The sequence below is a fragment of the Oncorhynchus gorbuscha genome, linkage group LG06, assembly GCF_021184085.1.
Source record: "Oncorhynchus gorbuscha isolate QuinsamMale2020 ecotype Even-year linkage group LG06, OgorEven_v1.0, whole genome shotgun sequence".
Classification (NCBI taxonomy): Eukaryota; Metazoa; Chordata; class Actinopteri; order Salmoniformes; family Salmonidae; genus Oncorhynchus; species Oncorhynchus gorbuscha.
The window spans coordinates 23,329,946-23,343,235 of record NC_060178.1 but is presented as its reverse complement, the minus strand read 5'-3'; the positions used below and the strand labels follow the sequence as shown (position 1 = coordinate 23,343,235).

Sequence of the window (13,290 nt, the reverse complement as noted above, 5' to 3'; positions counted from 1 at the left end):
TTGGCAGTAGAATGGCCTTATTAAAGAGCTCAGGGACTTTCAACATGGCACCGTCATAGGATGACACCTTTTAAACACGTCAGTTCATCAAATGTCTGCCCTGCTAGAGCTGCCCCGGTCAACTGTAAGTGCTGCTATTGTAAAGTAGAAACGTCTAGGAGCAACAACGGCTCAGCCAAGTGGTAGGCCACACAAGCCCACAGACCGTGACGGCGAGGGCTGAAGTGGGTAGAAAAAATAATAATCTGTCCTCGGTTGCAACACTCACTACCGAGTTCCAAACTGCCTCTAGAAGCAACATCAGTCAGCACAATAACTTTTGTTGGGAGCTTCATGAAACGGGTTTCCATGGCCTGGCAGCCACACAAAAGTCTAAGATCACCATGCACAATGCCAAGCGTCGACTGGAGTGGTGTAAAGCTCACCACCATTGGACTCTGGAGAAGTGGAAACGCATTCTCTGGATTGATGAATCACGCTTCACCATCTGGCAGTCTGACGGACAAATCTGGGTTTTGCGGATGCCAGGAGAATGCGACCTGCATCGTGCCAACTGTAAACTTTGGTGGAGGAGGAATAATGGTCTGTGGGCTGTTTTACATGGTTCGAGCTTGGCCCCTCAGTTACAGTGAATGGAAATCTTAACGCTACAACATACAATTATATTCTAGACGATTCTGTGCTTCCAAATTTGTGACAACAGTTTGGGGAAGGCCCTTTTCTGTTCCAGCATGACAATGCTCCCATGCACAAAGCGAGGTTCTTCCAGAAAAGGTTTGTCAAGATCGGTGACAAAGAACTTGACTGGCCTGTGCAGAGCCCTGACCTCAACCTCATCGAACACCTTTGGAATGTATTGGAATGTATTCCAAAGGTCCCTGCAACAATGTTTAAACATCTAGTGGAAAGCCGTCCCAGAAGAGTGGAGGCTGTAATAGCAGGAAAGGGGGGACCAACTACATATTAATGCCTATGATTTTGGAATAAGATGTTCGACGAGCAGGTGTCCACATACTTTTGGTAATGTAATGTACAGTATGTCAAATAAAAATGAAAACATGTGGTTGCTATTTGCTATGGACCTTTATATAGATAAACAATATGTGCAATAACTAACTATATCTTGACACAACAGGCTGCAGTGCCCCGCACACCAATGGCCACTACGTTACAACAATCCTCATAATTAAACTCCTTTGCATAACAGACTCATTCAAAATCCTCATTATTGGCTTGTTATAGACTGTTCTCTCTGCTACCACAAGGCAAGAGGTACTGATGCTCCAAATCTGATGCACCAAATCTGGAACCAACAGGACCCCGAACAGATTCTACCCTCTACCCGGACTATCTGCATTGACCCTTTTTACAAGGACTTTTATGGACTCATTACGTATTCTGCTGCTACTGTTTACTACCTGTCTCATTATTCCTAGTAACATATCTACCTCAACTACCTCGTACCCGTGTACATCCACTCAGTACTGTAACACCTTGTATATAGCCAAGTTATTACCTCGTACCCCTGCACATCCACTCAGTACTGTAACACCTTGTATATAGCCAAGTTATTACCTCGTACCCCTGTATATACACTCAGTACTGTAACTCCTTGTATATAGTCAAGTTATTACCTCGTACCCCTGCACATCCACTCAGTACTGTAACTCCTTGTATATAGCCAAGTTATTACCTCGTACCCATGCAATCCACTCAGTACTGTAACCCCTTGTATATAGCCAAGTTATTATCCACTCAGTACTGTAACCCCTGCACATCCACTCAGTACTGTAACTCCTTGTATATAGCCAAGTTATTACCTCGTACCCCTGCACATCCACTCAGTACTGTAACCCCTTGTATATAGCCAAGTTATTACCTCGTACCTCTGCACATCCACTCAATACTGTAACCCCTTGTATATAGTCAAGTTATTACCTCATACCCCTGTACATCCACTCAGTACTGTAACACCTTGTATATAGCCAAGTTATTACCTCGTACCCCTGCACATCCACTCAGTACTGTAACACCTTGTATATAGTCAAGTTATTACCTCGTACCCCTGCAAATCCACTCAGTACTGTAACACCTTGTATATAGTCAAGTTATTACCTCGTACCCCTGTACATCCACTCAGTACTGTAACCCCTTGTATATAGTCATGTATATCGTCAAGTTATTACCTCGTACCCCTGCACATCCACTCAGTACTGTAACACCTTGTATATAGCCAAGTTATTACCTCGTACCCCTGTACATTCACTCAGTACTGTAACACCTTGTATACAGTCAAGTTATTACCTCGTACCCCTGCACATCCACTCAGTACTGTAACACCTTGTATATAGTCAAGTTATTACCTCGTACCCCTGCACATCCACTCAGTACTGTAACACCTTGTATATAGTCAAGTTATTACCTCGTACCCCTGCTCATCCACTCAGTACTGTAACACCTTGTATATAGCCAAGTTATCGCTCGTCATTGTGTATCTATTATTATTATTATTAAGTGTTTAAGTTTTCTATTATTTCTCAATTTTCTTTCTTGTTGGGAAGGGCCCATAAGTCAGCATTTCATTGTTAGTCCACACCTGTAATTTACAAAGCATGTGATAACCTCAAAAGACCCAACTTGCTGTTAGTGCAGGGTTAATTGCATCGGTGGATAGACAGGAAGCTGCAAAATTCTCTTGACTTCAGCAAATACCTGGAGGAGACAGGATACGATTGATTAAGCTTTTAGAGGAAAATTGTTATTTTCAATTAACAACACCACAATCACACAACACTGTAAATAGAAAGAATGAGAGGAGTGTTTCACTTGTCAGCCACACATGTTCGGACAGCTGGGGTGGCCTGCTGAGTTGCCCCAGCAGCTCATAGTGAAGTGGTGATCCACATGTGGTCATAGGAAGACACTGTCTGTGAACAGCCTGGGAACATATTACTCTGCATGTAATATAGAGTATTACATTTAGACTATATACAGTATATAGTGTGTGTGTGTTTGTGTGTGTTGTGTGTGTACATGACCTTACTGACCTCCTCCACACACTGCGAGAGGCATCCACGGTGTATACTTTCCTCTGTTGTTCATTCAGCTCTATGACGGGCCGGGTTGACTGTATGTCTGGACCCTTCAGCGCAGACCAGGAACATACATGAGACACACATCCTGAAACATCCATAAGACAAGACATCTCAGTACCACAAGAATAAATGCCTGGGGGCTTGTTGTAGGTGAGGCCCTACCGCTTCTCTAGACACCCTCTGTTGTCGTCTTAGCGTCCACTGCTCTTCCCTCAATCCAGACACCTATCAAAACACAGCTGCACACACACACACACACACACACACACACACACACACACACACACACACACACACACACACACACACACACACACACACACACACACACACACACACACACACACACACACACACACACACACACACACACACACACACACACACACACACACACACACACACACACACACACACACACACACACACACACACACACACACACACACACACACACACACACACACACACACACACACAGGCAACCCTGCTGACTTTACCATTCACAATACCACATACACAATAGAGACTGAGTCAGATCATTTCTTCATATGGACTGCTGCATTTCAAACCTGCTATTCCAGGAGATGTAGTTAGTTGCCTCCCGCCTGATTGCTGTCGTCAAAGAAGAGGACGAATTGGACATCAGCCTTCCCCTCCATGACACAGGTCCAGCCCTGGAAGTGGTCTTGGTTACGCAGAAAGCCATCAATTAGGAAGCGGAACTTTGACTGGTCCAGCTGCATCGTTTCCTCCATCGCCTGGGAGAAGGATGGGGGCAGGGGAGTTGGGAGGGTACAAACTGGATCTGATTACTGTATGTAGGAGCACATTTGAAAAAGGAAAAAACAATAAGACAGGGTTTACTCAATTAACTGCAAACAGTTAGAAAAGCCAAGGCTAGCTTTTTCAAGCAGAAATTTGCTTCCTGCAACACTAACTCAAAAAAGTTCTGGGACACTGTAAAGTCCATGGAGAATAAGAACACCTCCTCCCAGCTGCCCACTGCACTGAAGATAGGAAACACTGTCACCACTGATAAATCCACCATAATTGAGAATTTCAATAAGCATTTTTCTACGGCTGGCCATGCTTTCCACCTGGCTACTCCTACCCCGGTCAACAGCACTGCACCCCCAACAGCAACTCGCCCAAGCCTTCCCCATTTCTCCTTCTCCCAAATCCATTCAGCTGATGTTCTGAAAGAGCTGAAAAATCTGGACCCCTACAAATCAGCCGGGCTAGACAATCTGGACCCTTTCTTTCTAAAATGATCTGCCGAAATTGTTGCCACACCTATTACTAGCCTGTTCAACCTCTCTTTCGTGTCGTCTGAGATTCCCAAAGATTGGAAAGCAGCTGCGGTCATCCCCCTCTTCAAAGGGGGGACACTCTTGACCCAAACTGCTACAGACCTATATCTATCCTACCATGCCTTTCTAAGGTCTTCGAAAATCAAGTCAACAAACAGATTACCGACCATTTCGAATCTCACCATACCTTCTCTGCTATGCAATCTGGTTTCAGAGCTGGTCATGGGTGCACCTCAGCCACGCTCAAGGTCCTAAACGATATCTTAACCGCCATTGATAAGAAACATTACTGTGCAGCCGTATTCATTGATCTGGCGAAGGCTTTCGACTCTGTCAACCACCACATCCTCATCGGCAGACTCGACAGCCTTGGTTTCTCAAATGATTTCCTCGCCTGGTTCACCAACTACTTCTCTGATAGAGTTCAGTGTGTCAAATCGGAGGGTCTGCTGTCCGGACCTCTGGCAGTCTCTATGGGGGTGCCACAGGGTTCAATTCTTAGACCGACTCTCTTCTCTGTATACATCAATGAGGTCGCTCTTGCTGCTGGTGAGTCCCTGATCCACCTCTACGCAGACGACACCATTCTGTATACTTCCGGCCCTTCTTTGGACACTGTGTTAACAACCCTCCAGGCAAGCTTCAATGCCATACAACTCTCCTTCCGTGGCCTCCAATTGCTCTTAAATACAAGTAAAACTAAATGCATGCTCTTCAACCGATCACTACCTGCACCTACCCGCCTGTTCAACATCACTACTCTGGACGGCTCTGACTTAGAATACGTGGACAACTACAAATACTTAGGTGTCTGGTTAGACTGTAAACTCTCCTTCCAGACCCATATCAAACATCTCCAATCCAAAGTTAAATCTAGAATTGGCTTCCTATTTCACAACAAAGCATCCTTCACTCATGCTGCCAAACATACCCTTGTAAAACTGACCATCCTACCAATCCTCGACTTTGGCGATGTCATTTACAAAATAGCCTCCAATACCCTACTCAACAAATTGGATGATGTCTATCACAGTGCAATCCGTTTTATCACCAAAGCCCCATATACTACCCACCATTGCGACCTGTACTCTCTCGTTGGCTGGCCCTCGCTTCATACTCGTCGCCAAACCCACTGGCTCCATGTCATCTACAAGACCCTGCTAGGTAAAGTCCCCCCTTAACTCAGCTCGCTGGTCACCATAGCATCTCCCACCTGTAGCACACGCTCCAGCAGGTATATCTCTCTAGTCACCCCCAAAACCAATTCTTTCTTTGGCCGCCTCTCCTTCCAGTCCTCTGCTGCCAATGACTGGAACGAACTACAAAAATCTCTGAAACTGGAAACACTTATCTCCCTCACTAGCTTTAAGCACCAACTGTCAGAGCATCTTACAGATTACTGCACCTGTACATAGCCCACCTATAATTTAGCCCAAACAACTACCTCTTTCCCAACTGTATTTAATTTATTTATTTATTTTGCTCCTTTGCACCCCATTATTTTTTATTTCTACTTTGCACATTCTTCCATTGCAAAACTACCATTCCAGTGTTTTACTTGCTATATTGTATTTACTTTGCCACCATGGCCTTTTTTGCCTTTACCTCCCTTCTCACCTAATTTGCTGACATTGTATATATACTTGTTTATACTGTATTATTGACTGTATGTTTGTTTTACTCCATGTGTAACACTGTGTCATTGTATCTGTCGAACTGCTTTGCTTTATCTTGGCCAGGTCGCAATTGTAAATGAGAACTTGTTCTCAACTTGCCTACCTGGTTAAATAAAGGTGAAATAAAAAATAAATAAAAAAAGATTATGAGGTACCTTCCTCAGTAAGTTGATTGTGATCTCCACAGGAACAATCTTGCCATCCTTGATGTAGCTTCCGATCAGCTGTCCATATTCAATGCCTCCTGACCCCTCTCGGCCCGCAAGAGGTTACCTGCAGACAGGTGAGTGCAGCCATAAGCCTGGAATACTTGAACAAGGGAAGACCTATGAAAAGAAGGAAAATACACAAGTCAAAGCAATGAATTGTTTCATTAAGGAAGGCATTGGAAGGCAGTGAATAGTTAATACCTGCACTGTGACTTTTCAAACTCGGTTATCCTCTGTTGGATGTCAATAAAGGGAGGGACTGTCATGTTTTGTCTTATTTTGTCTTGTCATTTTGCTTTTCCCTCTGTTCGTTTTCCCCCTGCTGGTCTTTTTAGGTTCGTTCCCCTCTTTCTCTCTTCCTCCATCTCTCTCTTCTCTCTATCGCTCCGTTCCTGCTCCCAGCTGTTCCTATTCCCCTAATCAATCATTTAGTCTTCCCACACCTGTTCCCTATCTTTCCCCCTGATTAGAGTCCCTATTTCTCCCCTTGTTTTCCGTTTCTGCCCTGTCGGATCCTTGTCTATTGTTCACCGTGCTGTGTCTGTGTATCGCCCTGTCGTGTCGTGTTTCCCTCAGATGCTGCGTGGTGAGCTGGTGTCTGAGTCTGCTACGTTCAAGTGCCTTCCCGAGGCAACCTGCAGTTCATGATCGAGTCTCCAGTCTGTTCTCGTCATTACGAGTGGAATTATGCTTTATGATTGTAGATTTACTTTACTGGATTAAAGACTCTGTTTTCGCCAAGTTGCTTTTGGGTCCTCATTCACCTGCATAACAGGGACTGTGTATGACCGATGTGACTGGTGTTTATGTGAGCGCTTATTCCCTTTGAACCTCAATGTTGACATGTCTACATTCCAGCCCAGGTCAACCCAGGTCAGTGTCGAACATAAACCCCACGGGAAACCCCTATTGGCTCCCAGGGTTATAAATGTTTATAAATTGTAGGTATTACAGAGTTCCAGTCCTGTCAGAGGGACACCTATGACTTAAAATCAGTTGCGGTCAGTGCCATTTAAGATTAGGGATGATTCATTTTCTCATGAGCATTGGTGAGGTTTACTCAATTTACTTCTACCCCCAAGTCATAAGATTCCTGAACATCTAGTCAAATGGCTACCCAGACTATTTGCATTGCCCCCCTCCCCTCCCCTCTCCACACCACTGCCACTCTCTGTTGTCATCTATGCATAGTCACTTTAACTCTACATACATGTACATACTACATTATGGTGTATTTCTATTATACCATAATGGATGACTGTCATTCATACTCCATTCACCCAGTTCAACGTAACAGCCATAGGTTTAGGCTAATACATTTTCCCTACACTTCTGAGTTTGCTACAACCTAAGTTACCAACTTAGGGGCACACAGGTCAAGAGACAAATTTGAGGTGACAGACAGTGACACATGGACATACAATGATATTCAACAGTGTCATGCACACTCTTGCCTGCATCTAGCTGATATAGGATGTAATTATTAGTCCAACAGTTGCAAACAATGTCACGCCTTGGTCATTGTATTTTGTGTTTTTGTTATATGTTTGGGTAGGCCAGGGTGTGACATGGGTTTATATGTTGTATTCGTATTGGGGTTTGTATTATTTGGGATTGCGGCTGATTAGGGGTGTGTCTAGTTAGGCTTGGCTGCCTGGGGCGATTCTCAATCAGAGTCAGGTGCTTGTCGTTGTCTCTGATTGAGAACCGTATTTAGTCAGCCTGACTTTCGCTTTGTATTTTGTGGGTGTTTGTTCCTGTCTCTGTGTAGTGTTCACCAGATAGGCTGTAATAGGTTTCACGTTCCGTTTGTTGTTTTCGTATTTCAGTTATTTCATGTACCGCAATTCCTTCACTAAAGTCATGAATAACCTACACGCTGCATTTCGGTCTGACTCTCATTTCTGACTCTCATTTCGGTCTGAGTCACACCCACCACCCACAGACCGAGCAGCGTGTGAACTGGCAGGAGCTAAAAGACGACGTTATGGACAGCAGAAGCATGGAGTATACTACGTGGGAAGAAATCGACAGGTGGGCGGCCGACCCAGAGCGAGTGCAGGAGCCCGCCTGGGATTCCCTACAGCAATGCGAAGAGGGCTATAGACGTATGGAGTCGAAAAGGAAAGCACGGCGATGCAGAGCGAAAACCGAAAGTAACGGGGGAAAGCGCAGAGAGAGAGTGGCTGAGTCAGGAGTCAGACCTGTTAATCGTCCCTGTTAATCGTGAAGAGCAGTTGCAGTGGGAGAGGCTGCACCACTTGGAGATTTGCACATGGGAGGAGGAATTAGACGGAAAAGGACCCTGGGCGCAGCCGGGAGAATATCGCCGTCCCAAGGAGGAAATAGAAGCGGCTAAAGCGGAGAGGCGCAGGTATGAGGAGGCAGCACGACGACGCGGTTGGAAACCGGAAAAACAGCCCAAAAAAATTATTGGGGGGGGGGCTAGAAGGGAGAATAGTTATGACAGGTAGGAGACCTGCGCATACTCCCTGTGCTCACCGTTGGGCTAGAGAGACCGGGCAGGCACCGTGTTATGCTATGGAGCGCACGGTGTTTCCAGTGCGGATGCAGAGCCAGCTGCGGCACATACCAGCCCTTCCTATTGGCCGGGCTAGAGTGGGCAGCGAGCCAGGTAAGCTTGGGCAGGCTCGGTGCTCAAGAGCTCCAGTGCGCCTACACGGTCCGGTCTATCCAGAGCCACCTCTACACACCAGTCCTCCGGTAGCAGCTCCCCGCACCAGGCTTCCTGTTCGTGTCCTAGATCCAGTACCACCAGTTCCAGCACCACGCACCAGGCCTCCAGTGCGCCTCGCCTGTTCAGCGCAGCCAGCGCTTTTCTCCTCTCCTGCGCTGTTGGAGTCTCCCGACTGTTTAGCACAGCCAGAGCCTTTCTCCTCTCCTGCGCTGCCGGAGTCTCCAGTCTGCCCAGCGCGGCCAGTGCTCCCAGTCTGCCCAGCGCGGCCAGTGCTCTCAGGCTGCCCAGTGCTCCCAGTCTGCCCAGTGCTTCCAGTCTGCCCAGCGCCACCAGTGCTCCCAGTCTGCCCAGCGCGGCCAGTGCTCCCAGTCTGCCCAGCGCGGCCAGTGCTCCCAGTCTGCCCAGCGCGGCCAGTGCTTCCAGTCTGCCCAGCGCCGCCAGTCTGCCCAGCGCCGCCAGTCTGCTCAGCGCCGCCAGTCTGCCCAGCGCCACCAGTCTGCCCAGCGCCGCCAGCGCCGCCAGTCTGCCCAGCGCCGCCAGTCTGCCCAGCGCCGCCAGTCTGCCCAGCGCCACCAGTCTGCCCAGCGCCGCCAGTCTGCCCAGCGCCGCCAGTCGGTCCAGCGTCGCCAGTCTGCCTGGATCCGCCAGAAGTGCCAGTCTGCCAAGATCTTCTAGATCGGCCAGACAACCTGAATCATCCAGTTCCACCAGCCAGCCAGGATTTACCGGAGCCTACTACCTGCCTGAGCTTCCTCTCAGTACTGAACTTCCTCTCAGTACTGAGCTTCCTCTCAGTACCGGGCTTCCCCTCAGTACCGGGCTTCCCCTCAGTACCAGGCTTCCCCTCAGTACCAGGCTGCCTTTGTCCCGGGCTGCTCCTCTGTCCCGGGCTGCCCCTCTGTCCCGGGCTGCCCCTCTGTCCCGAGATGCCCCTCTGTCCCGAGATGCCCCTCTGTCCTGAGATGCCCCTCTGTCCTGAGATGCCCCTCTGTCCTGAGATGCCCCTCTGTCCTGAGCTGCCCCTCTGTCCCAAGCTGCCCCTCAGTCATGTGGGGATCTGGGTGAGGACTATTAGGCCATGGTCGGCGGAGAAAAAGTGGATTATCCCAGGACGCGAAGGAGAGGAAATAGGACATTAATGGAGTGGGGTCCACGTCCCGAGCCAGAACCGCCACCATGGACAGACGCCCACCCGGACCCTCCCTATGCTCTTGAGGTGCGTCCGGGAGTCCGCACCTTAGGGGGGGAGGGGTTCTGTCACGCCTTGGCCATTGTATTTTGTGTTTTTGTTATATGTTTGGGTAGGCCAGGGTGTGACATGGGTTTATATGTTGTATTCGTATTGGGGTTTGTATTATTTGGGATTTGCGGCTGATTAGGGGTGTGTCTAGTTAGGCTTGGCTGCATGGGGCGATTCTCAATCAGAGTCAGGTGCTTGTCGTTGTCTCTGATTGAGAACCGTATTTAGTCAGCCTGACTTTCGCTTTGTATTTTGTGGGTGTTTGTTCCTGTCTCTGTGTAGTGTTCACCAGATAGGCTGTAATAGGTTTCACGTTCCATTTGTTGTTTTCGTATTCCAGTTATTTCATGTACCGATTTCCTTCATTAAAGTCATGAATAACCTACACGCTGCATTTCGGTCTGACTCTCTTCATTCAACAGACGAACGACGTTACAAACAAGAGTTTCTATTGGACAAAATCAGGTATATTTATCCCCGTTTTGTTCAGTTTGCATCTGTTTAACCAGAAGGGGACTAGGGTTCCAATTTTGGAACACCCCCCCCCTCCACGTTCAGCTGGAAGGTGGCGCATGGAACGCAAAAATATTCCTGAAAATATTTAACCTCCACACATTAACAAGTCCAATGGCTCAAATGAAAGATAAACACCTTGTTTATCTACCCAGCAAGTCAGATTTCTAAAATATTTTACGGCGAAAACATAGCACATATTTATGTCAAACCACCACCGAAGACACAGCTAATTTGCATAGCCAAGTTGAAAAAAATATGCAATCAACAAACGCAGGATTAAAAGAAAAATAATGCACTAACATTTTGAAATCTTCATCAGATGACAGTAATATAACATGTTACACAGTACATTTATGTTTTTTTCAATAATATGCTATATATATCCATAAATCTCTGTTTACAATGATGCATCGTTCAAAAAATGCTACTCAAATGTCCTGAGAAATGACGATAGCTCCGGCAGATAACGTCAGCTAACAAGGAATACACATCATAAACTTTGACTAAATATGCATGTTCTACATATATATAGTTAGATAAACTTCTTCTGAATGCAATCACTGTGTTACATTTATTTTTAACGTTACAGGTTTCGTTCACTAGGCTATACTATGAGTCGGCGCTCAAAAAGTAGCATTATGGCTCCTCTAACTTGGAGTCCACAGAAACCCAAATTTACCACATAAATATTCCCTTACCTTTGCTGTTCTTCCATCAGAAGACCTGGAAGGAATTATTCTTACCAAAAACAGTTTAGTTTTGCAGTCTGTGTCTTTCGGTTCTCAAACACGACACATTTCGGTTGAAATGTAGCCAAAAGTCAAGTGGATGCGCACCAAAATGTCGAACTTACATATTATATGTCGACTAAACTTGTCAGACTAAGTTCATAATCAAGCTTTAACATGTTATAAAGGTGTACAGCAATCGTGAGGACGAACAGAAACGCATGCATTGTATAATCGATCTTGGAAAAAAGACAGGACCGGAGCAGAGCGCGCATGAGAGTGACCTGTTTTTTCGCGTGACCGAAAGGTTTCGGCCCGCCAAAACTCACGTGAGCGTGCGATTCTCACAATGAGAATCCCCATTGAAAGCTGAGATCGCGCTGAAGACAAAGAGACTGTTCCCAGACCTGTAGGTGCTTGGGAAGGGTGGGGGCGATGACGTCAAAGTTGGGCCAACTTTTCTGATGACAAGAGAGAGTTTGGGAGAATGACTGCCCTGGGAGTTCTGCTTTACATACAGACATAATTTAAACGGTTTTAGAAGCTTTAGAGTGTTTTCTATTCAATAATATTTTTATTTGCATATATTAGCAACTTTTGACAAAAAAAAATTATGTTTACTATGGGCACGCAATTACTCCAGCGGGGGCAGTAAACAGCCCTATCCCCAAGAGGAAACGTTTTTCAACAGAATCGGAGGGATGAATACACCCCTGATCAAGCGTAAACACAATTCACTTTCATAGCAGCCACGTTGTATTCCTTCTCGCATCTATGCTCTCTCGTCCTCTCACCTTCGCATGTGGACTTCAAAGTACAACACATCAGCTGAATGTGACCAAGCGAAAAACAACTTTCCAAGCCAAACCTCTACACACAGCCTACATCATTGTCACCATGTTAGCGAAAGTAACATCATAGTCAGCATAGCTAACAGAATTAATGCATTAGTAAACCCGCTGCAATCATGCAGTAACGTTACTGTGTACAGTCAGTAAGCAGTTATACCGGCGGGCCCCGGTGGCAATACATTTGTAAACCCAAAAGATTACCTTGACTTGGAAAAGTTCTAGTGTTGTGTTGGATAGTCATAGCCAGCTAGCTAACGCAGCATCCCTCTTTTTGAGAAGGGTGTTTCAGTAGACTAAACTAGCAAGCTGCATTTTCTAGCTAAGTAAGTGAAACTGAAAGTGAAAATAAAATTATGAAATCTCTCTCGCTATTTCTCTCTTGCATCTCCTTCATTTTGGAAGAAATTTGTTTTTCCAAAACGATCAACTATTGTCTTTCTCTATCTTTGAGTCAACTGCTCACCACATTTTATGCATTGCTGTGCTAGCTAGCTGTAGCTTATGCTTTCAGTACAAGATTAATTCTCTGATCCTTTGATTGGGTGGACAACATGTCAATTCATACTGCAAGAGCTCTAATAGATTGGAGGGCATCCTCCGGAAGTTGTCATAATTACTGTGTAAGTTTGTGCTATCCTACAGAGTGCTGATGAGGCTACTGTAGACCTTCTTAGCAAAATAGTGTGTTTTAATCAATGATTTGGGGAAATGAATATATTAAGTATAGTTTTATCTAAAAAGGATAACTTTTTAAATGTTTTACAATTGTTTAATGAAATTCAAAGAGGAGGATGGACCTTTCATTCCTCCTCTGTGGAGCCTCCACTGCTTAAAATATAAAATATCTCCATACTGACCGAAATTTCAAATGTTCACATGCCTCCACATTTTGGCACGATGGGTTCCTTTCCCTGCGCCAGGTCCTCCAAGTACAGACACAACTTGTGGATTCATCATGATCACA

General features: G+C 46.0%; 1 pseudogene; it reads right to left on the bottom strand.

Annotated features, from left to right (window-relative positions):
- Positions 1-3,688: 3,688 nt before the first annotated feature.
- On the bottom strand, positions 3,689-13,283 carry LOC124037409 (annotated as a pseudogene).
- Between the last annotated feature and the right edge of the window lie 7 nt (positions 13,284-13,290).